This window comes from Nelumbo lutea, chromosome 1, assembly GCF_056320005.1.
Source record: "Nelumbo lutea isolate HS-2025 chromosome 1, American lotus-T2T, whole genome shotgun sequence".
Lineage (NCBI taxonomy): Eukaryota > Viridiplantae > Streptophyta > Magnoliopsida > Proteales > Nelumbonaceae > Nelumbo > Nelumbo lutea.
The window spans coordinates 34690639-34707122 of NC_142684.1; positions in this window are offsets into that span (position 1 = coordinate 34690639).

Sequence of the window (16484 nt, forward strand, 5' to 3'; positions counted from 1 at the left end):
TGAACCATTCTGTTTTAGATCTGAACCTGCGCAAATAGGGAGAAGGCGTTCTACCTAATTTGCGCAAATATGGGTTTTGGGAAATTTGTTCCCAAAAATAGATGGGCAAATAATTTGAAATTAATTTTAAATAAATCTGATTATTATTTAGAATAGTTCTTTATAATTTTCTTGATTGATGGGCTGTTCGTACAAGAGGAGATAGAAATCTTGAATTGCGCAGGGAGAACTGCAAGATTTGCAGTTTATTAAAATTATTTATTACATTTGGTCTGTAAATAATTTTTTTTATTTTTAGACTCAATGTATAGGCATTCGATCTGATGTAATAATTAATAGAAATAGGATTTCTATTTATTTTTTAATTTTGGATCGAAAATGGCGGCGCAAAGAAGGAGATTTCACAGATGGGAGATTCGCTATCTGCGATTTGCAGTTTGAGAAACTGCAATCTGTGATCTAACCTTTGTTTTGCAGGATGGAGTGTGCGAACAGCCCTGATTAACTGATTTTGTTTTTTCTTTTATCAGTTATTTAATTTCAGAATATTTTCTTGAATTAAGGATTTAATTAAAAATCAAACCCTAGACCCATTCGAACCAAGATTGGTTCAAACAATTTGGACCAATTCTAGGGTTTAATCAAGGCTGAAAGTCAACCCTAATTTTCCCACTAAGGGGCCTGAGGATTGATATTTAATTAAATGGTTAATTCGGCACAGCCTGTAAAAGCACAATTTTAAATAGTTAAAACTGCAAAAGCCCATTTTAAAGGATAAAGCTATATGGGCCGAACTGGGTAACCCTAATTCAGCCCATATACCTAGATAATATTAATGGTTAATATTATGGAATTTTAACGGGCTTCCAATGGGCCTTACAGATATTTAATTGATTGGATCAATTTATCCCTGCATGAGATGTATGGATGTGTGATGTGTTGCGTACATGGGCCATAAGTGCTTGGCCCATGCTCATTCGACAGTGGCTCTTGCGCACACCATGGCTGAATGCACATCATTGCCATGGTGTCCCTTTTGGTCATTGGATGACCTCCCTCAGTGGTGGGCCCCACACCTCATCAAGAGGTTACATGCAGAACCCTAGCCGATTTAAGTTCCACTGAAATCTGGCTTTATGAAAGTCAGTGGGAGCCACTTTGGTTTGACCTAAATCAAACTAGGGCGTAATTATTTGTTCCCTCCAGCTAATATGAGTGCAAGTGATAGGGAGATTCATATGATGAACTCTCTAAAGGCCTTCCATCATTAGCATGAGGATGGGTCCTTCAATAATGAGGAGACGCACCAGGAAATGATAGGGGCGTCATAGACTGATGTGGGAGGGGCTTCACCAGAAAATGGGAACTCTCTCACGGTACCTTGGCATTCACGAATATGATGGATAAACACTCATTGGACAGAAAGGTTTACCTGAAAACGGCTTTGAACCTTGTTTGACGGAGGCCAAAGGGAAAACTCATATGATGAGTGGATATGATCCTTCATAGAAAGGTGGTGGGGTTATGCAGCTGAAACAATTGGCTCCATGCACCCTATGTGATTTCCCACATTTCCAGAGACAACCCGTAGTCTCCGTCACTGAGAAATGAGGGAAATCTCAGAGATGAATAAATGGAAATGGAGCGTAGATTAAAATCCATATCTATGAAATGAACATGAACCAAATTAGGTTGTGGACTGATGTTTGCTCTTTTATCAGAAAATGGCAAACGGATCTTTTGCAAAGCTTCTTGATGACAATAAGCTTAAGGAACCAAACTACACCGACTGGTACAGGAACCTTATGTTGGTCATAGCTTCAGAAATGCTGGACAAAGTGGCAAAGAATCCTGCCCCAGAGCGTCCGGGTGATAGGGCTTCTGAGGCCCGAAGGAGAGACTATCTGGAATGGGAGGGGAAAAGCTCCCTATCCCGGTGTTACATCATCGCCTCTTTGGACAACCCAATACAGAGGCAGTTCGATCAGATCGAACTTGCCAAGGACATATTGGACAGCCTAAGGATGATGTATGAAGAGTAGAATCGTTCTACTCGGCAAAAGGTCTTGAAGCAGTTCATGACCAGTCAAATGTCCAAGGGCCAGCAAGTTCACGACCATTGTCTTCGGATGATGGGTTACATCAACGAACTAGAGGCTCTTGGATCCGGGCTGGACCTCGCAACCTAGATAGACGCTATCCTTAATTCTTTGCCTTCTTCCTTTAATTCGTTCGTCATGAACTATAACATGAACAAGTTGAATGTCAACTTGCAAGAGCTCAGCAATATGTTGCAAAGAGCTGAAGAATTGATTAAAAAGGATGAGCCTGTAGCTATGTTTTTTGAAGCTAGCAAAACGGGCAAGAGAAAGAGGAAGGCAAAGAAGCCTCAGAAGAAAGCCACCAAGGGCAAAAGGCAAAAGAAAGACAAAGCATCGGATGCATGTCACTTCTGCAAAAAGACCGGCCAATGGAAACGGAATTGTCCTGCCTACCTGGAATCCAAGAAAGGTAATTCCAAAACTTGTGTTATAGAAACCAATTTATTGGTAGCTTCTGCGTCCTGGTGTATTGACTCTAGGGCTTCAACTCATGCGTGTAACTCACTGCAGGGGTTCAAGGTAAGCAGAATGCTGAGTGAAAGAGATGTCACTCTCTACTTGGGGACTACTGCAACTGTTGCAGCCGCGGCAATAGGAACCGTGGAGTTAAATTTTAGAGAAGGAAAAATTGTACTCAAAGATTGTCTTTATATACAAAACTTAAGAAAATTTTGATTTCTGTTTCAAAACTGTGTGCAGATGGTTATTCTGTCTTTTTTAGTAATATGATTACTATTAAAAGAAATAACAGATTCATCGCATACGGGAAACTGGAGAACGGTCTCTATATTCTACATCCTTCTCTAGAAACTAACATAACCGAAACTATGTCGGTTGAAATCCCCAACAAGAAAGCCCATGATACTGTTAATACCACGTGTCTGTGGCACCACCGACCTGGCCACATCGGTGTTGACCGAATCACAAGGTTGGTAAAGGATGGTCCTTTGGATTTTCTAACTGTAGAAGATCTTCCCACCTGTGAGCCTTGCCTACAAGGCAAGATGACGAAACGACCATTTAACGGTAAGCCTAAAAGATGTATAAGCACACTTGACCTAATACATATTGATGTATGTGGTCCCCTGAGCATTAGGACACGGAATCAACACGTGTATTTCATCACCTTCACAGATGATTCCTCACGATATGGTTACGTGTACCTAATGAGATACAAGTTTGAATCCTTTGAAAATTTCAAAGAGTTTAGACAAAAGGTCGATAAATAGTTGAGGAGAGAAATTAAAGCATTTCGATCTGATCGAGGTGGCGAGTATCTCTCTGACGAGTTTAGGGACTACTTAAAGGACAATGGGATAGTGTCACAATTAACTCCTCTTGCTACACCACAACTTAACGGTGTTTTAGAGAGGAGGAATAGGACCTTTTTGGATATGGTCCGGTCATTTCTCATACACTCAGAATTACCCACATCCTTTTGGGGTTACGCATTAGAGACTGCGATTTACGTGTTGAATCGGGTTCCAAACAAATCGGTTCCGAACACTCCATATGAACTTTGGACCGGAAAGAAACCAAGTGTTAGACACTTGAAGATTTGGGGTTGTCCAACACACGTTAAAAGAATGAGTGTAGACAAGTTGGAATCCAAGACCAGTCGTTGCCTATTTGTAGAATACCCAAAAGGCTCTGTAGGTTACATTTTCTATGACCCAAGTGAGCAGAAAGTGTTCTGCAGTCGAAATGCCCAGTTCTTAATGAGGAGAGTTCAGGAGCAGTGGGAGATGTCCCACAAGTTCCAAATAGTGACCAACCTAGAAGATCCACTCGGGTATCCAGGCCACCAGTCCGTTATGGTCAGGACCAGGATAGTTACCTGGTGGAAACCTTGACCAGTGAGGAGGATCCCGTGACTTACGTGGAAGCTATGTTGGACATAGATTTCCAGAAGTGGGTGGAGGCCATGAGAGTAGAGATGGACTCAACAGAGACCAATGGAGTCTAGACTCTAGTAGATCCGCCCTCCGGGGTAAAAGCAATCGGTTGCAAATGGATTTACAAGAGGAAGAAGGGGTCTGATGGTAGAGTTGAGACCTTCAAAGCTCGTCTGGTGGTGAAAGGGTACACTCAGAAAGAGGGCATCGATTATGAGGAAACCTTTTCTCCCATGGCAATGCTTAAATCCATTAGGATCCTGCTAGCTGTAGCAGCATACCATGATTATGAGATTTGGCAAATGGATGTCAAAACTGCATTCCTGAATGGAGATCTTACTGAAGATATCTATATGCAGCAGCCGCAAGGCTTCATAGCTGCGGGTTAGGAAAACATGGTATGTAAACTTAATAGATCCATTTATGGACTTAATCAAACTTGTAGAAGTTGGAACATCCATTTTGACTCTACTGTCAAATCGTTTGACTTCGAGCAGAATCTAGATGAACCCTGTGTTTACAGGAAATACAATGGAGATAAGGTTACCTTCTTGGTTCTGTATGTAGATGACATTCTACTCATTGGGTGAAAATATGGCTTTCACAGCAATTCTCCATGAAAGATCTTGGAGAAACCTCCTATATACTGGGTCTTCGATTCTATAGAGATAGAACGAAGCGGATAATAGGATTATCCTAATCTGCCTACATTGACATAATAGTCAAAAGATACAGCGTGGAAAACTCCAAAAAAGGAAATGTTCCTTTTAGGCACGGAGTCACTCTCTCCAAGAAGATGTCTCCCAAGACTTCTGAGGAGATTGATGGCATGAAAGACGTTCCCTATGCCTCTGCCGTAGGGAGCATCATGTATGCCATGATGTGCACTCGCCCTAAGATATAGGGAGCAAAATATATTTTATATGAGATATAAAAGTATATATATTATGGTTTCGAAATGATTTGCAAAAGGTTTTAATTCCCGGGATCCATACTTGAGAGTGTGCAACATTGTTCCTTACAGCCGAGGGAGAGGTCATCTCTTGTTGGGCAGTGTATGATCATTATGGGCTGAGGTTTTAAGTGTAAGACCATTGAGGATAATACCTGATGGGCTAATCTTGCATCTGCCCACAATCCCTGGGTGTTACAAGGTGGCTTGGCCCAGGGACCACTTAAGGTATGTGTTGGGCCCATAGAGCCCATCTGATGGGTTTCAGGGGGTGCACTGTCCATAACAGTGTATTCGGCCAGGCTTTGTAACAAAGGCTGGGCTTAACCCATGTGGCTGATGTATAGATCAATGTTTGGGTCCCACGCCATACAAAAAGCCCAACTGGGCAGCAGTTTGAAAGGCTTAATGAATACATAACCCTAAATGGGCCTTAAGCCCATTTCAAACTGGGCTAATTTGATTAGTCTTTAAGGGGCGAATTCTAAGATAAGATCAGCTGATAGAATTGGGCTCACACCTTATCCACTCAGAGTGTCCAAGATCTAAATGAGATTTAGATTTGGAAACTTCCTAATTAGATTAGGAGCTGGCTAATCTAATCTGCAGATAAGATAAGGATTATCCCTTATCTTAAAGGGACTACTAATCCATATATGATTTGGGTTAACAACTCCTAATGGGATTAGGAGCTGATCCCTTTAAGTCTATAAAAGGAAGAGGGGGCAGCAGCCTTTAGACACAACATTCAACAGACTCAAGTCTTGTCTTCAGAGCTGAGATCACAGAAGAGAGAATTCTACACCCTGCAAATTCTCTTTAGCCGCCTCTTTCCTACAGCCGCCGCCTATAACAGTTCGATCTCCATTCCTTGGGATAAATCAAGATTGGATCTTGATTCCAATATTTTGGAGAAAAGATTGGTAGGAGTTGTATTCACAAGCCGTCCAGGTGATTTTTGGGAAGAATCAGGTTCTTAGGAAAGACACTGCTGATTTTGCTCCACCTTGCATTGCGCCATTTTCAGTGGGAGCAGATTTTAGTTTCTACCTTGGGCGTGAACACCTCCATTGAGAGATATTATTTCTCTGTATCAAGTATTATCTCTCTCCCTCCTTTTGATTTAGATCTGGTTCAGTTTATTGTTCAAAATGATCCTTCAAAATATGATTTTCTAAACAGGGAATTTGATTCCTAGTTGAAGGGAAAGAATAATTTTTTTGAAATTCGCCCCCTTTATTCCACAATCTTGGGCGTCCATATGATGGATTTCCTATCGTTTCAATAGGATAGGATCAAGACTCCCTAAAGATAAGATGATCTCCTAGAAGGAGTTGGAAAACAGCCATCTCCTTAGGCTATATAAAGAGGGGGGCGAACTAGCTCTAGCATCACTCATTCCAAGATCCAAGAGATCATCAAGAGGCCAAGAAGATCAAGGAAGCAGTTCAGCTATGGAGAAGAAAGGCATGGAGATTGTGCAGATCATGAGTAGTTAAGCTTCTTTTTCTGCTTCAAGGGGGGAGGTTCGATTGTGTCATTGTGAGGTTCTATAGTTAATTTATTTTCTTACTTTCTAATTCAAGTATTCATTGGTTCTTGTGCACATTTTTTATTGAATGTTAATGTTAATTAGTTTGATAAACTGAATTAATGTTGATTTTCCTACTACTATCCATGATTTCGGTGATCCGTAATTGTCATGAATAATGGTACAAGTAGCAATTAGGTTGATATCTTTTTGGGTCAATTGTTCGTGATAGCATTTGTCCAATGTTTTAACATGGTTCAACCTAAAGGAATCGATGGAACTAGATTCAGTAATTGCAGCTATCTCAACTATTGTTATTTTGGTTTAACTGTTTTCACAAATCTTAATGCTATCACTGTTTAACATGGAACGCTATTGTACCCAGTTGAGTGGTGATAAGTGTTGATCGAATGCTAGGTTTGGTTAACTGAATTAGGAAAACGCAAGGTTTATTATGGCTATCATAATAAATCTAAGGTTAAATGCTTGAATTGTAAGAATACTGAAATTTACCTAGGATCGATGACCAATCGATTCAACCCTAACCCTTGAACCAGAATTCGGTAAAACTGATTTTCTCTTGTTTGTTTAAGTGCTTTCTTATTCTTTTAATTTTAGTTATTAAATTTCCCCACTCAATTATAATATCCATTCGGCTAAGAGATTACTGATTTGCTCCCTATGGGATTCGACCTAGCACCACTTTTATTGCAAATATCTTATTGTGGGACTTGTACTAATTTTGAGGGCTTCGACAAACCCGTCAATCATGAGCAGCTAAGCTTCTTTTCTGGTTCAAGGGGGAGGTTCGATTGTGTCATTGTGAGGTTCTATAGTTAATTTATTTTCTTGCTTTTTAATTCAAGTATTCATTGGTTCTTGTGCACATTTTTTATTGAATGTTAATGTTAATTAGTTTGATAAACTGAATTAATGTTGATTTTCCTACTACTATCCATGATTTCGGTGATCCGTAATTGTCATGAATAATGGTACAAGTAGCAATTAGGTTGATATCTTTTTGGGTCAATTGTTCGTGATAGCATTTGTCCAATGTTTTAACATGGTTCAACCTAAAGGAATCGATTGAACTAGATTCAGCAATTGCAGGTATCTCAACTATTGTTATTTTGGTTTAACTGTTTTCACAAATCTTAATGCTATCACTGTTTAACATGGAACGCTATTGTACCCAGTTGAGTGGTGATAAGTGTTGATCGAATGCTAGGTTTGGTCAACTGAATTAGGAAAATGCAAGGTTTATTATGGCTATCATAATAAATCTAAGGTTAAATGCTTGAATTGTAAAAATACTGAAATTTACCTAGGATCGATGACCAATCGATTCAACCCGAACCCTTGAACCAAAATTCGGTAAGACTAATTTTCTCTTGTTCATTTAGTTTGTTCTTGCTTTTTTATTCTTTTAATTTTAGTTATTTTATTTTCCCACTCAGTTATAATATTCATTTGGCTGAGAGATTACTAATTTGCTCCCTATGGGATTCGACCTAGTATCACTTTTACTACAAATATTTTATTGTGGGACTAGTACTAATTTTTAGGGCTTCGACAACCTGTCAATTAATCAAAGTGTACCATTTTCCCAGTTAAAATCAATTATGTGACATCTGAGGGTCTCTGTGCAATTTATGTAGAAAACTGGGAAGTTTTTTAGGCTGAAGATTAATTTTTGGGGAGCTGGTGTGAAGACCAGTTGAGAGAAGGGGTGTTTTTGTAAAGAAATGAGAATAGGAGGGCGCCTCCAATCTGCTAAACCCAGTTGGCGCCCATCCTATTGTATTACCATGCTCCCCTCTCCTTAGCAAACCCTAGGGAGCCTTTTTAACCTAACATTTTCACTCTTAGCAAACCCTAGCCACCCTAGCCACCCTTAAGTGTTCAATCTCCACCCTCCACCTCTTTTAATCTCAACCGCTCATTTTAAGGCTCTCTTTTATAGTTTTTAAACCCAGGGGCACCACCTATTCTTTTAATCTTAACCCTTCAACCCTAGATGTTTTAATCTACACCCTCCATTTCTAGGCACCCAAATCTCAGCCCCCAAAACCATCTTATCCATCCATTAGAAACCCTAGGGCATCCCTAACTTTGCTAAATCCCAGCTGCCGCCCCCCCATCTTTCTCCCTATTTCCAGTTGTGTCCACCATTCTCTATAAAAATGGTCCCAAGGGCCCTGTAGAAGGGGTTGGTCAATTCACCCAATTAATAAGGCTAAGATTTCTTGAGGAGTTCAAGGGTTGTAGAGGGGAGGATGCCCAAATCTTGTCAGGAGGGGTTCCTACACGTTGTTCAACCATTCTACAACTACCGCCACTGGATCTGATCAACCTTTCTTTTCTTTTCCTTATTTTCTTTTCTGTTATTTTTATTTCTACAATCTTTTAGATTTAATTCTTGTTCGTTTCTTTGTTTTGCAGATCTGAATTTGTTCGGTTCAAGGCTAAGGTGTCTCAAGGGGTTCGAGGGTTGTAGAAAGGACAGACACCCGATTCTTGTCAAGAGGGGTTTCTGTAAGCTGTCTGGCCGATCTGCAACTACCGCCATGGGATCCGGATTCTGGATCATTTTTTTATTTATTTCTTTTATTTCCTTTTTTGATTCCCATACTTTATTAAATTATGATTTTTATTTATTGTCTTGTTTAAATTCGAAACATTTAATTTCAACAATAATAGATTCTATTTTCTTATTTTCTACAATTCTCGATTGTATTCTCTTGTCTGGATCTAAGTACATATTAATTTTTCCCTCGCTTTCCTGTGGATACGACCCGTTCTCATCCCTTTACTGTGTTAGTAATTGTTTGAGAATCATAAAAATTTATAAATAATTAAACTGGTGTTCTAGAGTGTTTAACGACATGCTTGAAGCGCATGTCTTTTAGTGAATGACCACAAACGGGTTGTGATGCTTTAAGGCCAGCCTTCCAGTATGTGTGAGCCATAAGGATAACCTATTTTTCGATCTAACCCATCTAGAAGCCAATAGTGGAAAAGCACCCATAGGTCTTCAGCCATCGGGCAAAGTTTGACCACGAGAGCTCATTAATAGGCCAGTTCATTATATGGTCCACCATTGTTGCAATTGTGTTCAGAGTTGGCCCTATGACCACTGGGTGAAAATCTATAGATGTTAGACAGTTTTGTATGCCCTTAGCTTCAATCAAAATTGATGTACTTTATGAGTTTATTGTAAATGAATAAAAGTACATATTTGATTCATGTTCCCTTGGTATGTTTCTGTGTAATACCCTTAAACTGGACACTTATTGAGACTCATGTTAGTTTAGAATGTTAACAGCCAGTGGGTCGGTCTAGGGAGACCTATCTTGACAAGGCTGACACTGTGGTGCCACCAAGTCGGTTGGGGTGGCTTGTCTCAGCTACCGGGGTGAGACCCTAGGCACATTCAATGTGGGATTAATTGAATCTTTGAATTGGACCAGATTTCAAGTATTGCCCTGGACCTTGGAGATTGATGGGCAAAACTGGAAAGTTACACCCGACCCCTAGACTCGATTATGATACTGCACTAGGTGTCGGATCGGGTTGTCTTTGATATTCCAATCAGTGAGATCCTTAGCGGGGGTCAAAACCTGGGTATGTTGGGACAATCTGAGAATTCATCTGAGTGGGTGATCATAGTGACAGGATTAGCCCCTTTGTCGGACAAAGGTAATGATCGGGGATGCACTCTCACTGTTGGAAACCAAGACTGCCGGCAGCCGATTTCAACCGTTGAAATTTGTTTTGCAAAATATATTTTATATGAGATATAAAATTATATATATTATGGTTTCTAAAATGTTTGCAAAAGGGTTTTAATTCCCGGGATCCATATAAGTGGAGAGTGCAACACTTTTCCTTGCAGTCGAGGGAGAGGTCCTCTCTTGTCGGGCAGTGTATGATCATTATGGGCTGAGAGGTTAAGTTTAAGACCATTGAGGATAATACCTGATGGGCTAATCTTGCATCTGCCCACAGTCCCTGGGTGTTACAAGGTGGCTTGGCCCAGGGACCACTTAGGGTAAGTGTTGGGCCCATAGAGCCCATTTGATGGGTTTCAAGGGGTGCACTGTCTTTAACAGTGTATTTGACCAGGCCTTGTAACAAAGGCTGGGCCGAACCCATGTGGCTGATGTGTAGATCAATGCTTGGGTCCCACGCCATACAAGGAAGCCCAACTGGGCAGCAGTTAGGAAGGTTAAGTGAGCACATAAGCTTAATAGGCCTAAAGCCCATTTCGAACTAGGCCATTAATTTAGTTAATTAAAGGGGCGAATTCTGAGATGGATTAATAGTTAGGATAGGGTCTTGATCCTATCCACTCAGAGTGTCCAGATCTGAATGTGATTCAGATCTAGAAACCTCCTAATAAGATTAGGATAAAGCTAATCTAATATGTAGATAAGATAAGGGTTTATCCTTATCATTAGAAGAGAAGGCTGATCCAAATATGATTTGGATAAGCACCTCCTAATGGGATAGGGAGCTGATCTTTTCAAATTAACAAAAGGAAGGAGGGGGCGGCAGCCTTGAGAGAGACTAAGAAACACATCAGATCCTCTTTAGTGCTGAAATCAAGAAGAGAGAATTCTGCATCCTGCGAATACTCTCTTGCCGCCTCCCTGCTCTTGCCGCCCTGTTTGCTAGTTCGATCTCCAACTGTGGGAGAAGTCAAGATTGGATCTTGACATCAATTCTTTGAGAAAGGATTGAAAAGGGAAGTTTTGCTCACGTTCCATCCTATTGTTTCTTGTGAAGGACAGAGTTCTTGGGGAAGAACACTGTTGATTCTGCTCCATCCTGCACTGCGCCATCTTCAGTGGGAGTAGTCTTTGGATCCTTCCTTGGGCGTGAACACCTTCGTTGGGAGATATTACTTCTCCGTATTAGGTATCTTTCTCTCCCACTCCTTTTGGTTCAGATCTGGTTCAGTTTAAGGTTCAAGATTGATCCTTGAAAATATGATTTTTTAAATAGGGAATGTGATTCCCACTTGAAGGGAGAAAAAAATTTTTAAAATTCGCCCCTTATTCCGCAATCTTTGGGCATCCATGGGATGGATCTCTCAACCCTTCAATAGATGGTAACCATCCACCTTGAATGACGATTGGAGCAAACTTTTCCACCGCACAGGAGATGGAGTACTTATCACCTCTGCGATGACCCTGAACCTAGACAGGGTCTCCTGCTTCATAGCCTTGGGGGTCGACTTCATTCTTCTGGCAGTACTCTACGAGCTCTTCCCGGATCATCGTGAGCTCCCCCTCATATGATAATTCCTCAACTAGGGATGTTGTTCCCAATTCTGCCGCCTCACCCTCGCGTTGAATCCCCAAGTCAGCAAGGGCTTCAAACTCCACAGCGACAATAGTAGGGCCCCCCTCGGGTCGAGCCTCTGGCATCGATGATGCATGCAACATCTCAATGATGAATGACTATGATTCAGACCGAGCTGGTTTAGGGGCCTTTGCATGAACTTCTTCGCGCACAATGGCAGCCAGGGTAGTGCCATCCGTGCATACGCTTTTAGCTGCCATTTGACCTTGAATGGGGGGTTGCACTAACTATAATTCTTCCACTAGTTGCTTGACAACCGGCACGACCGGCACAGTAGATACAACTACTCCACAAGGAATCTGTGATATGGCAAATTACAAAGGTCAATGCGCTAGACCAACCACATACTCATATTATAGAAAAAAAAACCGATTTACACATACCCCTCTACCCTCACCCTTGGAAGGGGCTTCTAGTACCTCTGCACCCGACAAATCGTCATGTGTCTCCGCGAGCTTCAAAACAAAGATGAGTACAAGTTAGACATAAACAATACTTTTAACCATAATGAGGCAATAGAGGTAGAAAGGATATGCCCCTTATCGAATTTCCCTCCTATAGCCCTCTCTTCTAGGGGTGGGGAGCCATCTTCTTTATGCTCCCACTTGAGAAGTGGACATAAGTGATCTTACTGGGGGGCACCACAATCACTAATTCTGTCAATGCCACATTCGCCGCATCCTTGTCTATAGGTGTTCAAGAATGAGGCTCTCGCCTGGCCTTGGTTCAGCATTCCCGAACCTACGGTGAAGCCACAGCTAATATGACAAGCCGTGATACAACCACTGGCTGAGCTAGGTGAAACACTCTCGCTAACCTTGGCCTCTTCGTCATGGGAGGATGATTGCTCTCCCCCTCCTCTAGAATTGGGTGTTTCCCCACACACTTCCTACTCACTTCTTCGAGGCATGCACTAAAGGAGCAGCTGACATTTAACCATGGTTGGAAACATGAACTTCAGGAGAGGATAAGACATGGTGGGGGTGTGAGCCTTACCTCATTAGCATCTGAAAACCTCTAAGCAGTGCACAAAGGTATGCAAAGTGGAGGGATTTGCATCCTTGAACCCTAGAATACCCTACAACAAGGAACCTCGAGGCCCCAGGAAAGGCAAGTTCATGATGATGGACCTAGAATACATCTTCCCCCAATGACCGTAAAAATTGGGCATTCATATCATCATAGCCAAATTGGCACAGCACACGGTTTGGATGGTAACTAGCGAGCTGAGCCTCGCTTGTGCGATCAAGATAAGCAACGGCGCTAGGCCATGTAATCAATCGCGCTATACCTGCAATAGAACTCTCGATCCCCACAACACATTTTTGGTCACCGTCTTCAAGACTGGAACACCAACATAGAATGGCATTGCATATGGCATAGACTGGGTGTAAGGCCTTCATATGAATCCATCGAGCAAGGCCAACTTCAAGTCAATCTCTCTTATCCTAAACTGCTTCTACCTGTCAGCTTGAAGCCAGTGCTTTCTCCTACACACTTCGATCACCTTCTCTTCATACCCTTCTCCCTCCATGGTGGTTATGGCTATGCACATCGATGAGAGATAGTGAGGTGTGACGCTGAACTGAAGTGTTCACACAAAAACATCCACAAAAATGGAGCACAGACGTAGCTAATACACCTCTTGTAATTAGGGTCCATTATTTGTTGAATAGTGTCATCCAACAATTTGTATAAATAGCACAAAAAAATAGAGGCCAAAGGTAGCTGGTGACTTCTGGCAGCCAAGATGGCAAGGGGGACCAAAATGGTACGCACCCCATAATCAGGGAGTCTTGGGAACAGAAACTGGGAGGCAACATAGAGAATGAAAGTGGCAAGATGGCACTGATTGTCTACGCCGCACACCATCATGTTTCCCCTGTTGTGAGACTCAAACCAATAATCCAGCCATTGGTCTAATGGCAATTTTCCCCTGGCAGAAGATTTGTCCACCTAGACCTTGAATGCAGCAACCTTTGCAACGAGCTCATCGCAAAGCCCTCTTAAATCAAACGGGATTGACTCAACGTGTTGAAGATGTTGAAACGACACAAACCCCCCAATAGGCAACGCCAATAATGCAACCACGTCCTCCACAGTAACAGTAAATTCCCTGAAAACACCCACAAACGTGTGAGTATGACAACGCCAATGATTTAAGAGGGGATTTACATACTTCACCCCTTCTCTACTAGAGAGATTTTTGTAACAATCCGCAAATCAGAGAAGACCAGCATATTGCAGCATTTGACAATACATGGGATTCTCCTGCACATTCTACCTAGGCGCTATAGTTGCTAGGGGACTTGGAGTTGTCAGTCTTGGGCTCTTGATACTTATATGACACCTATTGATTTGGCCATCCACAAAGACACATCAATTCTGTGTCATTGATGGCATCGAAAATACCCCATTCCCCATTGGCCGCTATGGTTGTTTCCCTTTCCAGTAACAACTCGGCAGTATCCACTTCCCTAGCAAAGTCAACAAATGGACACTCAGGATTCTTTTGGTGAGGAGCCATGATAAACAGAGAAGATGAAGTAGAGATACGATACTGACCGCTATTGTTTTAAAAGCATCACTCACGTGTCAGGAATGATAAATGACACCAGAGAAGATGAACGAGCACGAATACAAGACGTCAGCCGATGCTTAACGAAAAAGTAATCTCAAGAAATTTACAAACATACCCTTCAAAAGGTGAGATGAAATGACACATAAATTTAAATAAAGCGCCATATCAACAACCACCAATTTAAATATCGGGTATCAGAACCATGCCACACACGTGAACAGACCACATTCATTATGGAATGGCAGACAAGGAATTGCTAATAACAGTCGCCACATGGCCATCACCTAATGATTTCTTGACCTCGATCAGTAGCTGAGTTTGATACGCCATTGAATCATGTATCATCAGCCAATACCTTACATCAAGCGCAAGCTTTTGTCCTGACACACAAGGGGCTTTACCCATACTGAAACATCAATGTCAGTGTCTTTCGCTAATTCCCTTTCTATCAATGGTCAGGGGGCTTAAACTCACAAACTTGATGCAAAACTTCCCATTGACAGAAAAGAAATCATCAAAAGATAGGGGGGATAAACCACAGAAGATAGGGAACCTAATTGAAGAACAAACATTTAACGCATGCCCAAAACCACTAACATGAAAAGATGCACAATCAATCAAGTAGTTGACCATTAATAGGCAAGGGGGCTGATAAAAAAACTGAAATTAAGTTTATACCATCCACACAAATTTGAAAAATAAGGCAAATCCCCAAACCTAATGCACGCAAATATCCATTAATCCATCGTAAGACCTAAAAACAAATGCGAAAGCAAAGTGCTTATCGATAAGCTTCCACTTACCAATAAGTAGGGGGGCTAATGTAGGTACATAGTGCTTGCACAGTCCCTCAGAGAACAGTAAACACCAGATTGATACCACATGGACACTTGCGATTAGCCAGCAACTCGTCTTTCCAATGCGATGAACCTATAGTACATCACAGGTCTGCGATGAGCCCACGGTTCACCACATGCTTGCGATGAACCTACACTTAATGTAAGCCCAAAACGAACTCAGTATGAACCTGCGATGAGGCTTTGCATGTACTCGGCCCCGTGATGAACCTTAAACCACCACGAGATCCCAGCTCGTTAAGAACTGGACTCGAGTATTAGCTGTGCGTGTAATGTCAAAGTGACGAATGTGACAAGGTGCCACGTAGGTCTAATAAAACATTGCCCACCAGGCAATGACGTCACTAGCGCCATGTCAGTTAAATAAGGTGCAAAAGGGTAGTAGAACACATGGGCTATGAGGATCTCCGAGTGAAAAGAAAGCCAATCCTCAAGAAGATCCTCATAGGGACACGTGGCGAAACCCCAACAATGCCCTTAATGGTTGGTGGCGAATTCAATATTCACTTTCCTAGTAGAAGACAAATGCCTTTAGTTCCTTCTTTTCAGGATCTCAGGAACTTCCCCATAAATAGAGATCCTTTCCATAACAAGATTCATTCGTTCAATCACTGATTACCCTTATCATTGGTTTTCCCGTTCGACTGTCTCATTACTCCCTTTTTGCCCTAGCCTCCCAATTGGTTCTCAGTTCTCGGCCTTTCTCTGTCTTTCAAAGAGACCACCTTCCTAGCCTAGCCACCACCTTACCTACACCTCTTTGCCTCACTAGTTGTCGAAGTTTCTTACAACACCTTTCGCCTTTCTTGATGGACATTGTTTTCATTTTTAAGGTTTCCGTTCCTTAATAAATTTTCTTGGGTAAAAGACTTAAACCTCCCTTAATATTTCTTCTAAATATTGAAACTTTCCCTCCTTTTTTAAATTGGACTAAGATCTCCCTTATTGAATGACATCATTGGACAAAAACATCCCCTCCTTAAGAATTCCTTCTAGATCTACCAATTTATTTTTTGTAAAACCCAATTTGACCTTCATTATCACCCCTTTAGTCGTTGTTCTACATAGGTTTTTGAAGGGATGAGAGATCCATCATATGGATGGCCAAACTCTACAGGAAGGTAGGGCAAAATTTCAAAAATTTCCTCTCTCCCATCTGGGAATCACATTCCCTGTTTTAGAAAAATTGCATTTTTCAA